The 22630-nt window shown below is 39.7% G+C and overlaps 1 protein-coding gene, 1 non-coding gene and 1 pseudogene across 7 annotated transcripts in view; all 3 read right to left on the bottom strand.

The window, feature by feature from the left end:
- Window positions 1-22630, bottom strand: part of APP (amyloid beta precursor protein) — a 245044-nt gene that overhangs the window by 29130 nt on the left and 193284 nt on the right. The gene's annotated exons all lie outside the window — the stretch shown is intronic.
- LOC117014876 (U6 spliceosomal RNA) lies at window positions 18653-18756 on the bottom strand. The gene has a single exon (XR_004421634.1). It is a non-coding gene; the product is annotated as a U6 spliceosomal RNA (small nuclear RNA).
- LOC117014600 (uncharacterized) lies at window positions 18778-18845 on the bottom strand (annotated as a pseudogene).

Below are 22630 nucleotides of genomic sequence, written 5' to 3' on the forward strand. Positions count from 1 at the left end.
AACTGCACTGAAGGCCCCTTGATCTCCTGACGGCCTTTCCATCTTCTAATCATGGCAGAACTATTCTCCCAGCCACAGGTTTGAAACATGCAGAACCATCTGTAATTCTCTGACAATATTTTTAAATTCCATTTCTGATTCTCTCTTACTCATGTCTCACTCCCCCTTTCCACTACCCACCTCCCTCGAACCATCATTACCTTTGCCTGGATAATTGGGATGGTGTCCTCATTGCTCTCCTTTCTCTAATTCTTAACCCTGTCTGTTCCTCATATCTCTTCCTGATACTGAGAAATGGCTCCACCCATGTCTGTGGCCCCTCAGTTCTTTGCTGTCCACACCTGTGATACATACTGTGATTTGCAACAAGAAATGTATGTTTGGTCTTCATTGGCAGAGTTCCTAAAACCACTGGAATTCCTTACGTGATAAGAGCTGCAAAGGTTATCTTTTGTTAATGAGGTGACTATGGGAAAACCTGGAGGTCACCTTAGGGTTGAGGCTGGTTGCTAGAAGAGCCAACCATGTGAGAAGAGGGTTGGAACTTTCAGTCCCACGCCCCAGACTCAGGTAGAGGAGAGAGGCTGGAGATTGAGTTCAATCATCAGTGGCCAACGATTTAATCAATCATGACTAGGTAATGAAGCCTCCATATCAACCCAAAAGGACAGGGTTCAGAGAGCTTCCAGATTGAACTTGTGGAGATGTGGGAAGAGTGGCATCTGGGGAAACTGCGCCGTTCCCCATACCTTGACTCTACACATGTCTTCCATCTGGAAGTTCCTGAGTTATATCCTTTCACAATAAACTGGCGATCTAGTAAGTAAAATGTTTCTCTCTGTTCTGTGAGAGCTTCTAGCAAATTAATCCTGAGGAGAAAGTTGGAACCTCCAATCTATAGCTGGTCATCAAAAGCCCAGGTGATAATTTGGACTTGAAATTAATTGGCTGGGGGTGATAGGGGGAGAAGGACAGGCAGTCTTGTGGGGCTGAGCTTTTGACCTGTGATCTGAAGCTATCTCCAAGTAGATAGTGTCAAATTCGGTTGAATTATGGGATACCCAGCTGGTGTCGGAGAACTGCCCGTGGGGTGGGGACATCACCTGCGCATCGGAATTGGCATCAGAATCAGAACACATCTCTCAGACTGAACTGCTTGGATGTCTTGGATTAACCCCCAACGGGACCATGCACTCCTATCAGGACACCTTGGCTCTCTGTTCCTGCTATCTGGGAAGCCCATCTCTGCTTACTAAAACATACGAACTCTCTGAAGCCCACCTCGAATGTCCCCTTCCTCTGCAATTCTCCTCTCACTGCCTTTATAAGACAGGATTATTATCTTCACGGGACAGGAGACGGAGGCTGGGACATGTGAACAAATCTCAAAGTCCCATGGACTGTCAGTATCAGTGTTGACCTCCACGTCCTGGGCTGCACAATACCAAGCTCCCCTCATTGAGCCCCTAGCTCTCCAGCCTCCACAGGACCCGAGGAGGGGCTCACTCAGCCTCAGCACTGGGTAGTCATTTACTGAGGAAATGGGGAAACTAGGCAACAGAAGCATCACTGTTTCATAACGTCTCCACTTTTATAGGATTGCAAGCTGACAAACATCACTAGCCCTACGGAATGATGAGTGCTTTTCAAATAGGCATTTTCCAGGCATGAGAGCTGGAGGGAGTCCTGTACCCATCTCAGCCCATGGCAGTAAAAAAGTAGAGTAGGGAACTGTCAGTGGAAACTCTTACATCTGTACCTCATAAAGTATCCAGGGCATTTCAGGTTGTGGCAAATTGTAGTGCTGCCTTCTCTCTTTTATCTCTTATATACTATTGGCAGGAAATTTCCTCCAAATGGCTATTCCAATGTTGAATCCCATGGTGGTTAATTTTCCTGGTTTATTATATTCATTTTCAGAAAATGGGAGAATGAAATATTCAAGAAATGTTACCTTTTTTTGGCAGAGTGAAAAGCACTTAGGCTTTTTTTTTTTTTTGTGGGGGAGGGATAAAATAACAGAAATCCATGTTCCCATGCCAATTAAATCCAGGAGGTTTAGATACCACCACCTCTGATTATTTCATTTGGAACAATGAAGTCAGTGTGGATTTCGGGGACTAAAAGAAGGTGGAAATGAGGGATTTCCATTAGCTGCAGTAGGATTCAATTTTATGATCATGAACCGTCTTGGGCAGCTAGCGACCTCTTGATGTTAAGGGCTCAGGATTTTACCAACAGCTAACACAACTGGCACTGGGCAATTCTGCCTGTGATAAAAAATCCAGAGCCAAATGAGCATTACGTATGCTCATTCTGAGTGGAATTTTATCTTTGAATTCTGGGTGAGACTAATCACACAGAAACCACACTTCTATGTGGGGGGCCATGATGGATTATCCTTTTATTGTAATATTTTATTACAGTGATTTGATGGCATATATTGGGATTTCCAAAGCTTTTAAGCACCTGCATTTTCCAACTGCCATATTAAACAATAAGTCTAAGCACACTTTTTGCCTCTAAGAGTCTTTTTTTTCCCCTCTACAAGCTAATTGTTATTGTCCAAAATTGTAGCAGTTACCTTTGGAGTCAAGTATTTTCTTCTATAATATCCAGGCACATGAGCCTTGCAATTAAAAGTGGAAATATTTAACTGAGTTCCATGATGGTAATATTTAATCTACAGTTTCAATAATAACAGATATTTAATTTCAAATATTAAACATACAGCAAAAACTCCATCACGAGAACTGACTCTGGGTGGTGAACACACAATGTGATATAGATGATGTATTACAGAATTGTACACTTGAAACCTATTTAACTTTATTAACCATTTTCATCCCAATAAACTTTAAAAACAAAAACAAAAACCCTCCATCACCTTGCCCTTTAAAAAATATGTTGAGGATATACATTAGGTATACTTAAGAGTAAATAGAACAAAACAAAAATACCTCATCACTTAGCTATCACTGAAAATATTTTAAAGAAAGTAACATCAAAAGAAACATTCAATAGCAATTTCATCTTCAAATGGCTAAAATCTTTTGTTTTTGGAGAAGCAACAGACTTCCATGATTATTCAGAGAAATAGCCTCATAAAAGAACTGCCAAGTGGGAAACATGAGTTCTAGATAACTCATCTAATATTCTTCTTTAATTATTAATCCACTAGCCAAACTTTTTCTAAAATTTTAACTGCCACATTTTAGCTTTCAAGAAAATAAAGTTTACAAACTGACTTTAAGTCAGTTTTCTTTGACAAGCTTTGGTTGTAATTACTGGGCTACCTCTTCCATCCTATAAACAAATTGGGGGTGGGGAGGACAATTTCCTTCATATAAAGAAGGTTTCACCTCGGCCTTGACCTGTGTAAAACACGGCCATGGCTATTAAAGGTCTGATTTGGAGACTGGTGTCAGCCTGAGGTCCCCTAGGCTTGCTGGTTTTTCTTTTGTATAGGATTGAAGCAGCATTGCTGTATGGCTTTTTCTATTTTCTGATTCTTCTGCTTCCTGGCATAAAAATACATATTATCGGCAGCCTTTCCTCCAAACAGAAATTTCCGTTCAACCTTATCAAACAGGGGATTCTCATATGACCAACTCTTATCTTTTAAATAAATACTTACTTATGCATCTGAAAGGACCTAGGATCCGCACCTCCACACAAAGCAACCCATCCCCCTCAACTGTCACAGCTGCACTGAAGCAGTTCTAAAAGGGATGTCATTTTTTCCCTATCAAGAAGCACGACTATAAATCTGTCATCCATTCTAGGCATTTTGCCCACATCAGGGCTATGAGATCAGATTTAATTAATTTTGTCCAATCAGAAGTTAGAGAAGCCCCTTTTCCCACACCCCCTCCTGAGCATGTCTGATTCACAGTTCAGGATATAACTGCCACGCTGGTCATTATACTTAACGTGGCCATGGCCTCGTGGCCATGGCCTCTGACACTCCCTAAGCCATGGCTCCTCATCCAGAAAATTAGGGGAGCCTGGAAGTCGCTCATTGCAGTTCCTTCCTTTGAATCCTGTTTGCTATACTCTTGCTATGTGGGTGTCCCCTGGGAGTGCGTTGACATACAGACTCTCAGGGCCCACCCAGAGCTAGGGAAACAGAATCTGGTGGACAACGTGATCCGCAGGCGATCTCTAAGCACAGTATGGTCTCATCACCTCCATAAGCTGTACAAAAGCATCACTACACAATGGCTTCAGTGATTCCCTTCACAAAAGACAAACAGGCCTCAGAACAAGGTGGCAAAGATGCGTGTGGCCAAGACACAACACTGCCAGAAGAAACCTTACTCCAGAACACCTCAAAGTCATGTTCCTAGAACCCAACCCACTGTTTTGCCTGGAAGCTATTATTCCTGATAACAGTTCTGCACCAGAAAGCCACAGGAAAGACGACTTGTGAATTTCCTTTTTTGCCAGACCATTTGTCAGGCAGGAAATTACACAGAAGCCAGGGAAGTGTTCAGGAAACAGGTCCGTGTTTTCAGACTTTGAGAAAGAGAATGTACTTGGAAGGGTAGAGGGCACCGGAGGGCACGCCTCATTGCTGAACATGGGCGCGAAAGCTGCTTGAAATGCTGAACTGGGGGACAACCTCCGTCGTCCTCAAGTGGTTATTGTACATTAAGACATACATATTATCTTTTCTCTTTCTTTTTTTTTTTAGTTTCAGGTGTACAAAACAATGTACATAGCTGTTACAATTCCATTGACTGTATTCCCTATGCTGTATTCCACGTTGCGTGACTACACAATATTCAATTATAGTTGACATTCAACATTATTCACCTTCAGCCTCAGGTGTATAGAGCAGTGGTCAGGTATCTATACCGTCCATGAAGTGGTCTCCCTAATAAGTCCAGTGCCCATCTGGCACCCTGCGTAGTTTGATTAGTGTGGGACAGCCCTCCTGTGATGGAATTGTGCCATGTTATGACATCTTGATACCATGAGATCTAGGTCACCAATGACCCTCCACTTCTGTGTCCTATTGCTATCCATTAGCTCATTTGATGTCCACTAATCTTTATAGTGGGATTACTACCCTTCTGACAGTGGAGCAAACTGTAACATCCACCTTGAGAAATACATCGGAAGTTACCAATGCGGCAGAACTGAGATCTGAACCTGAAAATCCTGATTTCTTGTGCAAGCGTCTCACTATTCCATGAAAATGTCCATGTTAGGGAGAACATGGCTATTTAACTGATCAGTAACCAATATTATAGAAATGTATATACACATCTATCATCACAAGCATGCTGCTTTACAAACATTATTTTTGATAGAGTTAGAAAGTGATAAACTCAGTGATACCTTTTTTTCACAAGGAAACCAAGGGAAGAGGTTTTAGCCATAGTCCAAAGTCAGAGCTTCCTGATGGTGGAGCACAGCTGGCAAGCCCGGTAGCTCCTAGCGAGACAACCATGTACTCCTCCCTCATCCAAGCGAGGCTTTACCTGTCACTTCCATTTGACAGCCCATCCTCAACAGCAGTTTCCCTTCTGAACACCTAGCCTCCTTCTTTAGATTTCTCTTTCTCTGCAAGATGGGCATAAATGAAAACTCCATGAACTGTCATTAGGTTTCACGAAGTCTGAGTCAAATTTAAGATAATTTAGGTTCCTTTGGGTCTTGAGGTGTTTAAAATGGTTGAACAGTGGATTGGTTCTGCATCCTCAGTCACCCAAACATCCTTTTTCATCAAGGGTGCCAGGACTAGAATACTTCTTTGGCCAAAAGTGAAACAGCCTGGTATGATGCTGCCACATTTTCCAACTTGGGGAAAAATATTATCGGCATATTATCACAAAGTAATGCTGCTCTATAAATCTAGTTTTTATTTTGACCTCCAGAAAATTGGGTCAGTCCTCTTATTTTTAGGCACACTGTCAATCTTGAGAAAATCTGTCCCAGTCTTAAAATTCAGACTCCATGTTTGAATGCAGGCTTATTTTTCTTCAGTAGTTTCTTGGGCACAGATTTTAAATGGAGCATACTTTGTCTACTTATGGCAACAAATTGTCCCTAGAGGGGATACAAACATGGCTACCCATCACTGGTGAGCATATTCCTTATTGCAAGTGACATGTTCCCTAAGTATGACTTGTCTGGCGTAAGACTGAGTGTACAGAAGAAGTCCCTTTTTTATGTAAGACACATTTCCTTTTGTTTTCTTTTAAGCCACGTAGATCAAACAACTTAGATCTACCAATGGCATCAGTCAGAAATCCAGATAAAAGTCAGCCAGGCCCCCTGGCATCTAAAAATAGAGGAGAGCTCCTTCTCCATGTTTACTTGTGGAGCTTGTGCCAATGCCTCAATCCTATTTCTAACTACATTAGGCATCTTGGACCTGCCTGGAGGGTCAGGAGCCTAAGCCATCCCGAGCGGAAAAACATTCTACAGTTTACAAGAAAAACCAAGTTTCTTTATTACAGGAACAATCGCTGAAAGTATGCCGTGTTGAGGTTATGATTTACACATATTAAAAAATGTCCCTTGCTTTGAAGAAACACAGTGAAGAATTTAAGTGTAAACGGGTAATAAGTCTGCAAGTTACTTTCAGAAGCAGGAATTTGATGCAATATTTTCAGAACTTTTCTTCAAGTCTGGAATTATAATAAAATACAAAGTTCAGTACTGTGTCACTAAAACTTGTAGCATCTTTCACCTGTATATATCAGATGTTTTCCTCTGGTCCACATATATAATGAAAACGCATATATGACCGTTAACGTAAGCAGATACAAACTAACATCCTATGCAAACTAAAATAAAAATCAATATGATTTTTATGCTTCATATCCCTTAAATATAAGTCAATTATTCATGTGGTCTTCAACCCAGGGAACAGTGGTCTCTTCAGATGCTCGAGGAAAAACTTGCTATCTCGGAGTAGTTGAGAGATGTGTACTTTTATGGCTAAGCATAAGGAGTTGCAAACTAATTATGATTTTATGTGGAATTCTCTCCTCAAACCTGTCTTTAGGAACCCACCCTTGCGGCATAAGTGAGAACTTCCTGATTCCTCCTTTATATAAAAATGTAACAGTTGGTACTCATTGCAAGAGTGACATAAATTCAGTGCAAAAAATGTAGAAAACAAAGGAAAAAACAATAATTCACTTGCAATCCCACCACCAGAGAAAACCAAGAGTAACGTTTTTTTTTTAATAGTTTTATCCTTTACATAATTGATTATTTCACCTCTTCCCATCATCACTTTATGACCTAATTTTTTCAACTTTGATCAATGAACATAAATTTTGCGAGGCTCTTAAAGCACGCAGAGGCCCTTGGGATTGCAAGTATCAGGTCTGAGGACAGAGATGGAATCACAAGGATGGATTTTTCTCCAGTTCCATTCTATGGTACGTATTCCCCAATTTTCTGGTAGGTTGCTCTTCACAGTTGGTAGTTCTTTTTTCTCTGTTTTACTTCTGAGTAAGTTCTCAGATACTGAGTAAATTGGAAAAATGAAATAAAACCTGAGGTTTGCTCTATCTGGGTCAGGATCACATTTCATTTGTTAAAAGCTGCTGATGCTTTAAGTAAGCACAAGAAAGTACAATGAGGAAGATTAGCTTAAAAAAAATACTCAAATAACAGTTTTACTGTTCTTGCCTACGTTTTTATAAAGGCAAAACCATTCGGGCGACGGTACACAATCTGAGCCCGTACTCCCTAGGAGCCTTCACTGCTGTGTTCGGGTGTTCTGAACATCAATTCATAACGTCCTCCTTTCTCCACCTGAGCTTGGCAACAATTAACAGAGAGCAGGTAGAGGTGAAACCGTCACCTTTACTTTTGATCAAGGCGAGGCCCTTGCTAACCCACATGTTGTTTTCTTTGGGGAGTGAGTCACATACAGGGCACGCGGCTTGTCAAACTGTGTGTAGACTGGAGTTCAGCTCCAACTTGTATCCTCAACTGCACATGACAAGGGAGGGAGTCTGAGGGATGCCCCTAAAACTTGGTCCTGTCCAACCTGCACACCCTCCCAAACTTGTGCAGTCTTTTTTATCTGAGTAAGAAAGAGATATCCTGGGATAGAGCAAAGGAAACCAAAGGAATGGGAAACTGACCCTCTCAACAGCTAGCGATCATTCTCTGCTATGCTATGAAGAAAGTGCATTCTAACTGATTTCTCTCTGGTAAGTGCTTGATTGATGGAATCCTATATTTAGAAGGATGGAAAGTATTGGCTAGCAGAGCTAGCTAGCTCATGTAGAAAGTAAAATTTTCAGCATCTCAAACTTAATTGCATTCAAAGAGTCTAAATATTTATGCTGATAATTATAAGGGGCAGGGCAATGTGGATAAGATCAGCACACATATAAATATATGTATAAAGATGACGAGACGGTGAGCTCCTGATCCTGCAGCCATCACATTCTGTTTGTGTACGGATTGCTTATTTGAAATGTTTATTTATGCAGATTAAAAAACCCCACACCGAACCTCTATGCTCTTCTGCACACTGGCCTGTCTGTGTTTTAACATAAAACTTGCTCTGCTGTGCACATTTCAACAAGAGCAATGGTCTTTTCTCTTTTGCATTAGCCGATTCAAGCGATCCCTTAACAATGCATGGGGAGACTGAGCCTTGTGATGGAAAGCGCTTGGAGATGGATGGCAAGTGTCTTCCAGGAAGCAGACACTGTTAATCAGTGCAGAGGAGTGGGACAGGTTGAAAGGACTCTCGCTTTAAGGAAAATAATCTGGAGCCAAGAAAAATAAAACCAGTTTTTCATTAATGAGCTTGGTCATTCATTCATTCAACTGTTCAGCAATCCAACCCTGTAGCATCGTCCAGGCCAGTACAGGAAACAACTAAGGCCATTTCTTTTCACTCACAGCTCATGGTCCAGAGGAAAGATGTGCATAAAAATAATTCCCATACAAGTGCTATGGTAAACAGTATAGACAGAGAGAGAAAAACACAAGCTGGGAGTTTTGGACCGGGGACAGTGACATTACAGATTTGCTAAGGAAGAGATACTGCTGTCCTGGTAGATGTCAGTGCATGTACCAAGGCACAGAGGATGAGTTTGGCATTCTTCTCATCCTCAGAGGTGGGATTCCTCTAGCTGTTGAGACACGGGGGAAGTGAAAGGAAACAGCTTCAAAAGAAGCCAGGCCTTTAAGTGTATGGGATACAGATGGCAGAGAAATACACTGACCTGCAACCAGGACTATGCAATTAACCAAATCCAGACTATGGGAATTCTAGGGGTTGAGTGGCCAGCACTTCGTTAATAGGTCAACTGTAAAGAAAAGTGTATGGGGGTGGTGGGATGGGGGTGGAAATCTGGGGATTATAAGATACTTAAGAGACAAGTCATCATTAAAGAACAGGGAAGAGGATAGTGGGGAAGGATGTCCACTAGAAAGATCAAGCCAGAAAGACCTTTAAGGAAGGGATACAAGGAAGGACAGTGACTTTGATGGTGGTGGTGAAGGTGGTGGGGGTGCAAGGAGAGGGCGTGACTGGGACAGGGGAGAGGTGTTATCGGGTGGCTGGTAACATTTTTATTCTTGACCTGAGTTTTGTCTGTCAGAAAAGCAAATATGGGGCAGAAGTATAGGTTTTACTTATACATATTGAGTTTGCAATATTGCAACACATCATGGTGGAGATATCCTGGAGCCACTGGAAATACGGGCCTGGAGAGCTCATGTCCATGCTGAAAGAGCCCCCAGAGAAGCACTGGAATAAAAATGGGAGTTTTCCAGTTTCTGGCAGAATTCTGCAGATGTTTGGGGGAAAAAGCCCACGTTAGGTTCCCCCAAAGGGATTTATTATATATTGAATTCTGCTAGATAATGAGTAGTTCCACCCACAAAGAAGTGCCATGTCCTTGTTGAAAATTCTTTATAATGTCTAACTGTGGAGCTTATTAACAATAACGTTAGATTGGTGGTTACTGTTAAGAATACAAGGAGCAAGGTATTTTTTATCCAAATAAAGAGTTATGGGTCTTTTTTTCCCTTAAATCATTTCAACATTCACCTCTAAGAGATGATAAAAGAAACAACAACCTTATTTTTTATTCTGCAAGAACAAAGGAGAAAATCGTGCAGGAGATGAAAACATAAGCAGACCCAACCTTTTCACTGTTTTAACTGGAAATGCTCTCCCTTCAGACGATGATGAAGTGAAATGGGGTGGTGTCACTGAGGCCAGCTCTTCTTCAAGTTACCTCGTGAACTATGGAGCCTGGTGCGAGGTGTGTTTCACTGAACATGCTGGAAACCTACGGCAGAGGGCCCCTTCCTCACCAACAATGGGTAACCCATTTCGCTGCCTGAGGCAATTGCTTTCTACGACGAAGCACAGCTTCCAGCCTCAGAGAGGAGATCTTGCTCCTGTCTTTCCTTCCAAACTGTCTCTAAAATCTCCACACTTTCCAGTCTTAGCACTAGACCTCATCCAAGCCCCCGATGCTTTTTCGAAAATTTACATGGAATTCCAGTAATTTCCTTTCTTTAAAATGTTATTTTCATCTCAGCACAGTTAACCTTTTCTCACCTCTACTATGTGCTGAAAGGTCTTAACTCAGAACTATTACATGGTTGGTGCAAAAGTAATTGTGATTTAAAAGGTTAAAAATAATTGTCAAAACAATTACTTTGCACCAACCTAATAAAAACAAAACAAACCAAACCCTGACTTCATCTCAAATCAGGAAATACTATATAGTGTTATCAGTTTTGATCTCTGAGATTTCTACTCTGTCCTTTTTACATAATCAGATTACAACTATAACTGCCCTTCTCTGAATATCAAGTATTAAAACATGACCATCTTCAATGATACATAATTCATTCACCTCAAAATGCAGAGCCCTTCCCACTAATTTACATAGTGCTCCAACAGCCTTTCTTTTTTTTAATGTGATATAAGTGATCTTTATTTGAATATATTGTAAGCTTCAACATCAAATTAAAAAATGATTCACATTATGGTGCATTTATACATGTCTTTTCATCTTCCAAGTGCAGTAAACATTAATTAACCCTGGCTAATTGAAACAGCCACCGTTTACAAATCTACTCATTAATCAGCCGCAAGCAAATGCAACACATTTAAAGCCTTTCACTATTTGTACCAATTAAGGATGGAAATGATTTTTTTTCAAACAAAGAGGTCATCAATTCAAGACAAGTAGTCCTTTCACTTAAAGTTGATGTTTCAGCAAGAAACTTGGACAATATTTGAAATTTGTAGAAGTCAAAAGAAAGAAACACAAAACCAAAAACTTCTTGTTATGGCTTGAATTGTATTCCCCAAAAAGATACGTTGAAGTCCTAGCCACCAACACTTGTGATTGTGACCTTATTTGGAAATAGGAACTTTGCAGAGGTAATCAAGTAAAGGTGAGATCATACTTGAATAAGGTAGGAGCTCAATCCAATATGGAGTAGGGTGGACCCTTCTGGAGTAAGATGGGCTCTTCTCCATACTGGAAAAGACACACACAGACAGACAGAGGGGAGAATACTATTTGAAGATGGAGGCAGAGATGGGAGTGACATATCTACAAGCCAAAGGAATGCCAAGGATTGTAGGCGGCACCAGAAACAAGAAAAAGGAATAGAATAGATTCTCCCTTAGAGTCTTCAGAGGGAGCATGAGCCTGTGAACCCCTTGATTTTGGACTTACAGCCTCCAGAATGATGAAGGAATAAACCATTGTTTTAGGCCACCCAGTATATAGTAATTTTTTATGGCAGCCCTAGGAAACTGCACACTGCCCGTGAATGAATATTAACAATTTGATGACAACCATTTCTGGCTATAATAAACACACTGGAGTAAAACGTAGTGTCTCAGTGAGCTCTTTATTCAAGGCCAGGATGGGTAGATAGGAGAGAAGAATAAAGAGCTCTAAACTAAGAGTTTAATTTAGCCCCATTAGTGTTTTCCCTCTAAACACCAGGAAGTGTTTAAGTGGAGAATAAATGGTTCCTTCGTTTCAGCTCTCAGCTTCCCTCTCTCGACACAGGGAACGCTATCGATTCCCTTTCTTGACCATCAATGGCTGCATGTCTTATCCTGATAAGACCATGGGGATTTTGGATACCAGCGTCAACTCTTAAGCTCAGCAAGGAAGTGGAAAGACTTCAGTTTCAAACACCTTGGAAACACAGAGGTTATGTCATATCCTCTTTAAGAAGCTAGAAGCTGAGGTGTCCCTGGAAGCAAAATGCATGACTAATGCTTAGCTGGTTTAAGGTTTTACTAACTCCAGGGTGATGACAACAACTACTGTCTCTAATGCCAGAAGTGAGTCTTCTGTCACACCTACATCCAGCAACTCAAGGGGCTTAAGTTGTGACAGTGGAATCATCTATAAAATCCAGCACATCCATTTCACTTTAGGGCTCAGATTTGAAAGTTGGTCTTAATAAAATAATTCTCCAGTAGCCTGAGAGTATAGATAAATTAGTAAAAAGACAAATTTTAAAAATCCACCAAATCTCTCCATGTCAAGCATATACTTTATATACCAAAAATGCCTTATGACTGAAGTTCATAAGAGCAGAGTGAAAGCTGCTGAAGCAAAACCTGATTTCAATGACTTATGGTGCATAAGTAGGAAAAACATCTTCCATCGCTTCCTCTGACTTTCTCATGATAAAGAACCCATGTAAACTAAATAGATAGTTGTTTTGGAATACTGAAGAGAGGGTACACTGGATCTATCCAAAAGCACAATGGAGCCAACTGTTACGGACACCCCTACCAATCCATATGTTGAAGCCCTAACCCCGTACGTGACTGTATTTGGAGACACGCCCTTTAAGGAGGTCATTAAAGTTAAATGAAGTCATAAGGATGGGGCACTAATCCAATAGGACTGAAGAGAAAGACACAACAGAACTCTAACTCAGGCACAGAGAAAAGGCCACGTGAGGGCACAGTAAGAAGGTGGCCATTTGCAAGCCAAGGAGAGAGGCCTCAGGAGAAACCAAACCTGTGAAGACCTTGATCCTGGACTTCCGGCCTCCAGAACTGTGAGAAAAAAAATATTTCTGTTGCTTAAGTCACCTGACCTGTGGTATTTTGTCATGGCAGCCCAGGCTAAGACACCCATCTCGTCATACCCAGATAAAAAGAAGAGCAAAGGTCAGAACAGCTTTTCTGAAGGATTTTTGTTTTTCTCCTTTTTTTTTGAAAAAGAGATAGTTGAAGATGAGAAAAGAAGCGTGAATTACGGATTGGTCTGCAGGAATGTGCAGGGAAGTTCATGTACCGCCCCTTTCACAGAAATTACAAGGAAATGATCTATTTCAGTGAGGTTTAAAAGTGTGCTGGACCTTTGAGGCTTTTCACTTTCTTTATATTTTATGGCCATTTGCCATGAAAGTCCTCACACGCTCTTCTCTGCTCCATTCCTTCACTAGGCAGAAGGAAAACTCCAAATGACAGTTTCCCCATGTCTGGGACATTTCCAGTTATGTGGGCTATTCATTTTGGGGAAATAAAAAAGGAGATGATATATGATTTCTGTGCCAAGTCACTACATAAGACAGTTTCAGAAGCAGAGGAATATAATTTGCTTTCCTGTAAAACCCATAAAATATGTATACTATTGCTTAACAGAATGAGTTTCCTCCCAAATCTGACACCTGGCGTTGGCACTCAGCATGCCTTTCCTTGTAAAAATTTTGGTCAATTCTCTAAGATACATGCTTCCTGAGCTAACATTAGGCTCTGTGACAATCCTCCAAGAGTAAGCTTTTACTGTTTGTCATTTATAAGGCTGACAACTCCAGGGGTATTTTGTCCATTTTCCCTTTCAGCCCTTATTAAAATAGTATCATTTTGGAACAGAAGAGAGCCTAAATGGATAATTTCTTTAAGTGAAATTCCAGTATTAATAATACAAAGTGAAGAATCTAAAGAGGGAGGAAAAGATTTTGGTAAATAGAGTAGCAGATTTACAATTGCTGAAAAAGCCAGTAAAATAGCAAATGGGGAAAATGTTAGGAAGGATGGCATTTTCTGACGGAAGCCTGCCCTGTATGTGTATCATTCATTCCTTTAAATATAGTTAATCAAAGTTAATAAGCAGTTTATGCCAATCCTTTTTCATAACTTGTAAGCCTTAACTTGAATAAATAAAATATAGCCATCAACTGTCACACCTAAATAAATTCTCCATGTAGTTGAACTTCAAAGTTAATAACGCTTCACTACATTATTTTCTATAATCACAGCTTTGGTAATAAGCACCACTAGAAACCACATGGCTAATTTACCAGGATATATTCATTTTCAATGACAATGACTGCCATTCTTCTTTGTTCAAGGCCAACATTAAACATACTCTAAGTCTGTAAGAATCCCTGAATTTTTGCAACTTTGGGTAATCATGAGTTTGAAAACTTCTGAATATTGAAGAATCACATGAAGAGATAAGGAAAATGCAGATTTCCGTATGTCTGAGCTGGGGCCCAGGAATCTGTATTTTTAATAAGAATTTCTCCAAGTGATTGTGCTTCACTTGGCCCCAAGAACACACTGAAAAACAAAGGATGGCTTCCAGAACAACAATGTCCACAGGGAGTTCTTTTTTCCTAGAATTTCAGAGGACTTCTAAGGGGACTTTCACATCCAAGGGCTAAATGCAACCAAACCAAACACGTAAACAAATGCCAGATACTCTTCTCTGTCTATTGCCTGATTGCACAACAGTGCAGAGAGCACATAAGGCAGTGAAGAAGGCTCAAGGTATGACTGGAGTCAATCAAGTTCATCCCACCAGCCTCCTGTTAGTGGGTCCTAAGGACCTAAAGCCCATATTAACATGGCCTTACATAAAACTAAAATATATTCAGCCTCCCACAATTCTGCTTTAGTGACCCCCCTTTTTTTTTTAAAGAAAAAGCACGAAAAGAAAAGCATCTTCACACTCAAGTATTTGAAGACCTGCTTCAATTTCTGAAGGACTTTGGCAAGCTGTGCTGACCATTTTGATAGCAGATTCACAGTCTCTGATTCTGATCAAGCCACGTGATCACCGAGAATCCGTAATGTGAAAGCTGAGAGATCTGATTCCATTTCCTGCGTCCTTGAAGAGGTGTTGGCAGCAGCGTGACGCAGGTCCACAATGAATGAAGGAAAGGACCCATTCCTTCATTTCAGATCAAAGAGATCTAGGAAGCACAGTCTCTCTTATATTGTCCTATAATACTTCACGTAAACATAGATGCCACGTTCATCAACAGATAGACTACTTAGGCTTTTTTTTGGGGGGGGAGGGAGATAACTGTTTTCCTATATCCACAGATACTCTCACCTTAATGTTTCTTCTTACACCTGAAGGAAGTCCTTCAGGTGTAAGAAGTCTTCTCCTTTAAGATGGGACAGGCACTCAAAGTGCCGAGAAACTGGTTTTCTGCCAAAAGGAACCAGAGACATAACCTATGAACTCTAAATACATTCTGGGAGGGCCTACAGCTGGATTAAAAAGATACTTCCCATAGCCCCCACCTACTCCTACTATTCTTGAAACAGTTTTTTTTCCCGTTTTTCTCCTAATAACTGACATTGCCAATAGCAATTTGGAAACTGTTCAAATTTGATTCTTAGCAGACACTTAAGGGGCTATTTCTATTAATGTCACTATCCTCAAAACACTTCAGTTGGTTGGCTTGCTTCAAACTGTTCCTTCTCGGTATTAAACAAAAATTGCTAAGAACTTCTAGAACTTGTTTTTTACTGAAATTAACTCACCTAATAAATGTGGGGGGAGGGCAGGAGGACAGCAACAGTGTATTGCTGGAAGTATATCCTCCCTTTCAGCACAATTACAGAGACATCGGGAGGTCTAGGGTTATGGCAGATGTAAAACCTTTGAAGAAGAAAACAGAATGGGCTAACACTGTCACCCAGTTACTTAGCTCTGGCGGCTTAGACCGTTTCCCACCTAAGTTTCTTGAAATGTTGCATTTCCAGCAATAACCCCAAACTGAGGGAAATATAAACTAAAGAGGAGGCTGAGGAGGGGAAGCCCAGCTTGCTGGGCATCATTCTTCCTTTCTTTATAGTTATTTTAAAGATAGTAAAATGCTTATCAAAAAAATATAAACGTAGTGAAGCATCAAGTGACAAGCAGAGGTGCCTTGCTCCACAGGTGTGCCAGTTATATCCAAAGGAAAGAGGGTGCTAAATTATAAAACACTGCACATTTCAATTTATCAGGTAGAGCCCAAATAGTTCCATAAGACGGTTATACCCACACACTGATCCAGTAGTTTCTGGAAGTTCCTTTTCACTTAGTCTTATCATGACAGAGTATGCCACATTTAAAAAAATACCAATTGGATACTTAAAAAAAAAAAAAGTTTTGATTTGTACTATTTAGTCACGAGAAGTTGTGCATGTTTTCATCTATGACTACAACAATTATGTATCTTTTGAGTGAACTGGAACTGTTGTATTGTATAAATTAATTGAATACAACAATTTATTAGGTTTGCACCTTAAACATTTTTTGTGTGTGTGGCATATGGTTTTTATCATGTGGATTTAGAACATAACTGTAGAGGTAAATCTAATTGGCTTACTGGGGTGCTAGAATAGATGCTCACCTTAACGTTTCATAAGTTAAATACACTCTAAATCAGTAATTCTTAAAGTTATCAGAGTCACCTGGACAGCTTGTTAAAAGAGGTTGCTGATACCCTACCCCAATGTTGCTGATTCAGGTGGCCAAGGGTGGGACGAGACAATTTCTAACAAGTTCACAGGGGATGGTGATACTGCTGGTCCAAGGAGAACCATTGCTCTAAGGGAAGAATTCCTTGAAGAAAGGTTTTTGTAGTTACTTATACCTAATAATTTGTTTCAGGAGAAACAAATGCACATGAGATTTAAGTTATACCCTCAAGAGTTTACAATTTATTCTGTGGCAATTAGTTGACATGCACATAATGAAGTGACAGTAGACATGTGTAACGTATAAAATACATGATCAGAGGGGAGATGCTTTGTGCTAATCAAAGATTTAAAGGGGGGGATTACATTGCGAGTTGAGGTTTAGAAGTCTGATAAATCTCAATAGGCCAAGACGGGGCATGGGCATTGTAGACAGACAGAACAACAAACATGAATGTATCTAGGGCTATGGATAAAATATCGGCTTTCCTAGAAAAGTCAAGCTCATGAAGAACAACAAAAGGAGCAACTGTCTGTCCAGGGTTATTCTGAGGGTCAAATGAGTCTTAAAAAAAAAAAGAAATAAAATCAGTCATCAAAAAGAAAACAATTGAATAATAATATAAACTTAGAAAAACTAACCACAAAAATCTTTCATTACATTTTTGATTTCCTCTTTTATTCCCTTTCCTAAATACAGTTGAGCGGCAACAAATGAACTGCGCCTCTGAATCATGAAAATGGCTCCCCATCCTGACTTGGGAGACGACTTAATGACGTGTATGATTTGATGGGCTTCAGCCACTGACATCCACAGACCTCAGCCTTTCATGTCTGATCCCTCGAAAACGGTGAAGACCTGGCTGAGGAGTAGTACCTTGTGCTTTCAGAGAAATCTCTGCTTGTCCCACACAGGAAAATGTAACAGCAATAATCATATAGAAGGCATATTGCTGTCATTTGATTTCTAAGAAAACAGAGAATGTAAATGTAACACGAAGATCTTGCAAAATGCCCAGTGTAGCTGATAGTTATATCCTTTGTAAACACCTTCAAGCTGACTTAAGGATTCAAGGGAGTTGAGTCTTTGAGCTTATTAATGCTAAAAGAGGGACATTTCTTGTACCCATAACATTTTCAAAGAAACGATGATGAAGCTAAATAGCTTCCAAAAAGCCAGTCTTATTTAACTTCACATCAGCAGTAAGGTAGAACAGGAGCCGCTGAACACAGAAGCATGAGAACAGATTCAGTATTTAGTCTTCTTAACCAGATGTATGACCTTGGGCATATCACTGTCTCTTTGCGCCTACGAAATGACATGGCCTGAACCAGTCGGAACTAAGTTTCCTCCTTCTCCAATAATCTTCAGTAAGTGATGGTGGAAGTTAAAGAATGGTTGTCAGATGACACTATCCAATGTCAAGAGACGTGGCAGTCAACATTCCTCAGTTTAATGAATGCAGCCCCTCTCTCAAGTGTGTTTATCCAACAGCTCCTCAAACAGATTCTAAGTTATTTGAGTAGGAAAGACTGCTATACCTTCAATATATCTGGCCAATGAGCACAGAATCTGCAATAATGGGAGGCATTTAAGAAATACTTACTGAAGATTCACTGTCCTTGGTTAATTCTTGGATCCCCTTGCTATTCACAATGGCAAATGATAGGAATATACTACTTTCCTTTTATTTAGGTAAATTATATAAAACATACACCTATTTTAACCATTTCTAAGTGTACAGTTCACTGGCATTAAGTACATTCCCAATATTATGCAACCATTACCACCATCTATTTCGAGAACTTTTCTTATCTCCCAAATTGAAACTCTGTACCCAATAAACACACGAATTCCCCATTCCCTCCTGACCCCAGGCCATGACAACCACCATTCTACTTTCTGTCTCTATGAAGTTATTACTCTAGATATTTCATATTATTGGAATAAAAAGTATGGGATGCTTCATGAATTGGCATCTCATACTTGTGCAGGAGACGTGTTAATCTTTCCTGTATCATTTCAATTTTAGTATATGTGCTGCCATACACACACACACACACACACACACACACTTGTGCAGGAGACATGTTAATCTTTCCTGTATCATTTCAATTTTAGTATATGTGCTGCCATACACACACACACACACACACACACACAGACACACATACACACACACATACACTTTTGAGACCCACTAGTCCTCCCTTACAAATTATTAGACTGGTGACTAAGAACTAAGGCATTAACTTAGTGATATCTTAGGGGCAATGATAAAGTTAGTTTTCTATTTATTTGACAAAAGCTATTCGACATTAGAAAACAATACCATTAACTATTAACTAGAACTATTAACAAAACTCCACATATAAAAATTTTAGAAAACTGCTTATTGGTATCATTTGGAAACTCATAAATAGCAAGAAGCATATATGATTTTGCTAGTCATTAGGCAAAAGAAAAAGTTTTAATGGAATAAAGAAAGTTCACATAATGAATGATTAATGCTTCAAGTTCAGCCAAATATGTGGACATTTTTCTTACAGTGTATGTCATATCAAAAAGGGTATGTTTGGCAACTTTCTTTTATATCAAACATACTGACCATTCATTTGAGAGTAAACTTATTTTAATTCTTTCAAGTTTCAGTCGCCATTAACAAAATGAAGACAGATATTTGCAAAAGAATAATTTAGAATTTCAAAGAGCAATCTCTCTTTCCACCTCCCCACTCTCTCTGCCCAAAACCTAGAATATGAAATTTGGTTTGCTTCTAGAGTTCCCTAAATAAAAACGGTACAAAATGCTAATAAATATAATCATATTAATAGGATATATTCCCTTTTACACTCCCAGCTCTCCAATGCTCATGCCCCAGCCGGTTCCTTCATAACTTGGCAAAGCTTCAGAAGTTACAGCCTCAGAACTTCGCCTCACTATTATAGTCTCAGAAAGAGAAAAAAATGAAGAGTTAGCCAAGGCCAGACAAGCTATTTCTTCTGAGAGGTATAAAACTTCCCCTTCTTCCTTCTTTAAGATGACAATGTCTCTGGTCTCTACTGGCCTTAGGAGCAGCTTTATCTAGTTCAATGTCAACGATGAAAACGAACACATAGTTCCTCTCTTTGCTCTCAAGGGTTAGGCAGACTCACCTAAATGCCACCCAAACCAAAAGTAAAGATAGAGACACGCACAAGACAATACAAAGAGTCGTAATTTGCTGCTTCAATGTAAACAAATGTGTATAAAAAAAATTAAAACACATTAAATAGGCTATTTTAAATCCACTGTCTTAGGTCAATAATCTGTCAACAGTCATTGAAATTAAGTAACACCCTGGTCTTGGCCCTTTAACTATCTGTTTCTCGCTTCAAGTCCAAAGGACTCTTTCTGGGCAGTGTTTTGATTTATATCGAGTCAACATTCCTTTGGACATATGCTTCATCATTTGGAATAGGTTAACAGACTGATTACCTATTTTTGATAGGTATTATACCGACCTGTCTACGACTTACTTCTTTACATAACCCATAGTATATATGATAGGAGACAGCAGTCAACAAAGAATAACAGGGCTTACTTGGGGGAATACATTGCAAAATTTGTTTCTGAGCTGAACAGCAAGATGCAAATTAACATTCCTTTCCAAACTGTCTCACATGCAAACACAGTCATATCATTCCCGGTTAGTCCTGGTGGAAATATATTTCACAATTAATTTCAATCTGAATGCACCTCGATATTAAGGGTGGCAAATATTATTACAATTTTTAGTCTCCTCTTTTAAAATATGAACCTTGAAGGCAGCTGCTTGGGGAAAAAAATAACCAGCCCTTGTTCCAGTCTAAAATCATTGGTTGTTCCCAAGACTCTACCAAAATAAAATCAGGACACATCTGCTGCAGGGTTCCATGCCAGGAAGCAGTCCAGCAAGCCACCACGGTGGTCTGACTTCACTCCCCAATCCTTTTAGTTAGGATTTTGATTCAAATTACAGGGCCATACATAAAAGCTGGAGTGTTAATAAAAAATAAAAAAAATCTAGAACCGCAATGAATCATCATAGAAGTCGGCAGATCTTGGTGTGGGAGGCACTGCCTCAGCCTTCACCCATTTGGCGGAGATGCACACACACACACACACTCACACATACAAATAAGAGAGTGGCATGAAAACAGAAAAAAAAAAAAACTACTGACGTGTCACAGTCATGATTTAAGGAAAAGCTCACAGAGAAATTTGCTGGCATCCCATCACAATTTAGAGTAAAAGGTGACAGTACGCTAAATCAATTTTTCCTGCTCCTTCTAAACATTCACTCTCCTAAGTGGGGTCAAATGGAATCATCTCCTCGTGGATATCCGTTCAAATAGCTAATATTTTTAAAATGTCATTTTAGAAATTACAATAGCAATGCCCCCACCCCCAAACTGATCTGGATGACACATACAGTAGATTCAATATTTAAAGTCCTAAGAAAGAAAAAGACAGCTTACAGATCATATTGAAAAAAAGTATCGAGCGCTAAATGTATACTGAGCACTAAACTAGCCACGAAGGGCTAGTTAAATGCTTAAGGTTTGTAACCTCCTAAGACTGTTTATGGACCAGTTGAGTCTGAGGTATGAACTCACTGGTGTAGACAGGTCCACATGTTGCTGTTTAGAGACCTATCATCACTGCAGTCAAAGCATCAGAAAACTTGGGTGCTGCTGTCATAATATATTTTCCTATTCTGAATATTAAAATGCTTTTATGTGGGTTCACTTGACAATCTATTTTCATTTTCTCATTTATAAAATGAAGGGTTCTACAGAACCACAAAAGATCCTGAATAGCCACTGCAATCTTGAGAAATAAGAACAAAGTGAGAGGTATCGTGCAACTTGATACCAAGCTATACTATAAGGCTGTAGTAATGAAAACAGCATGGTACTAGCATAAAAACAGACACATAGATCAATGGATCAGAACAGAGCCCAGAAGTAAACTCATGTATCTATATGGTCATTTAATTTACGACAAAGGAGACAAGAATATACGGTGTGTGTGGTGGGGAGAGGGGGCAGGACAGTCTCTTTGATAAATGATGTAGAGAAAACTGGAGAGTTAAATGTAAAAGAATGAAACTGTACCACTATCTTGCACAACACACAAAAATTAACTCAAAATGGATTGAAGACTTAAATGTAAGGCTTCACAACACCATAAAAGAAAATATAGGTGGTAAGCTCCTTGACAGAGGTCTTCGCGATGATTTTTAAGATCTGACTTCAAAAACAAAGCCAACAAAAGCAAAAATAAACAAATGAAACCACAACAAATGAAAAAGCTGCACAGCCAAGGAAACCCTCAACAAAATGGAAAGACTGAACGGGGAAAAATATTTGCAAATCATAAATATGTCTGATAGAGGGCTAATATCCAAAATATATAAAGAATTCATACAACTCAATAGCAAAAAAAACAAACAATCGGATTAAAAAATGGGAAGAAGGTCGGAATAGACATTTTCCCAAAGAAGACATAGAGAGAGGCAACAGGCACATGAGAGGAAGCTCAACATCACTAATCATCAGGGAAATGCAAATCAAAATCACAAGGAACAAGTGCTGGTGAGGATGTGGAGAAAAGGGAACCTTGAGCATTGTGGGTGAGATTGCAGATTGGTACAGCCCCTATGAAAAACAGTACAGAGGTTCCTCAAAACATTAAAAATAGAACTAACATATGTTCTGTCAATTCCACTTCTGGGTAATTAGCTAAAGAAAAGGAAAACACTAATTCCAAAAGATACCCCATGGTCCTTGCACCATTCTTTACAATAGCCATGATATCAAAACATTCTAAGTGTCCACTGATGGATGAATGGATAAAAAACGATGTCATACACACACACTGGAATACTACTCAGCCAAAAAAAG

This window comes from Rhinolophus ferrumequinum, chromosome 2 (genome assembly GCF_004115265.2).
Source record: "Rhinolophus ferrumequinum isolate MPI-CBG mRhiFer1 chromosome 2, mRhiFer1_v1.p, whole genome shotgun sequence".
In the NCBI taxonomy this organism is placed as follows: domain Eukaryota; kingdom Metazoa; phylum Chordata; class Mammalia; order Chiroptera; family Rhinolophidae; genus Rhinolophus; species Rhinolophus ferrumequinum.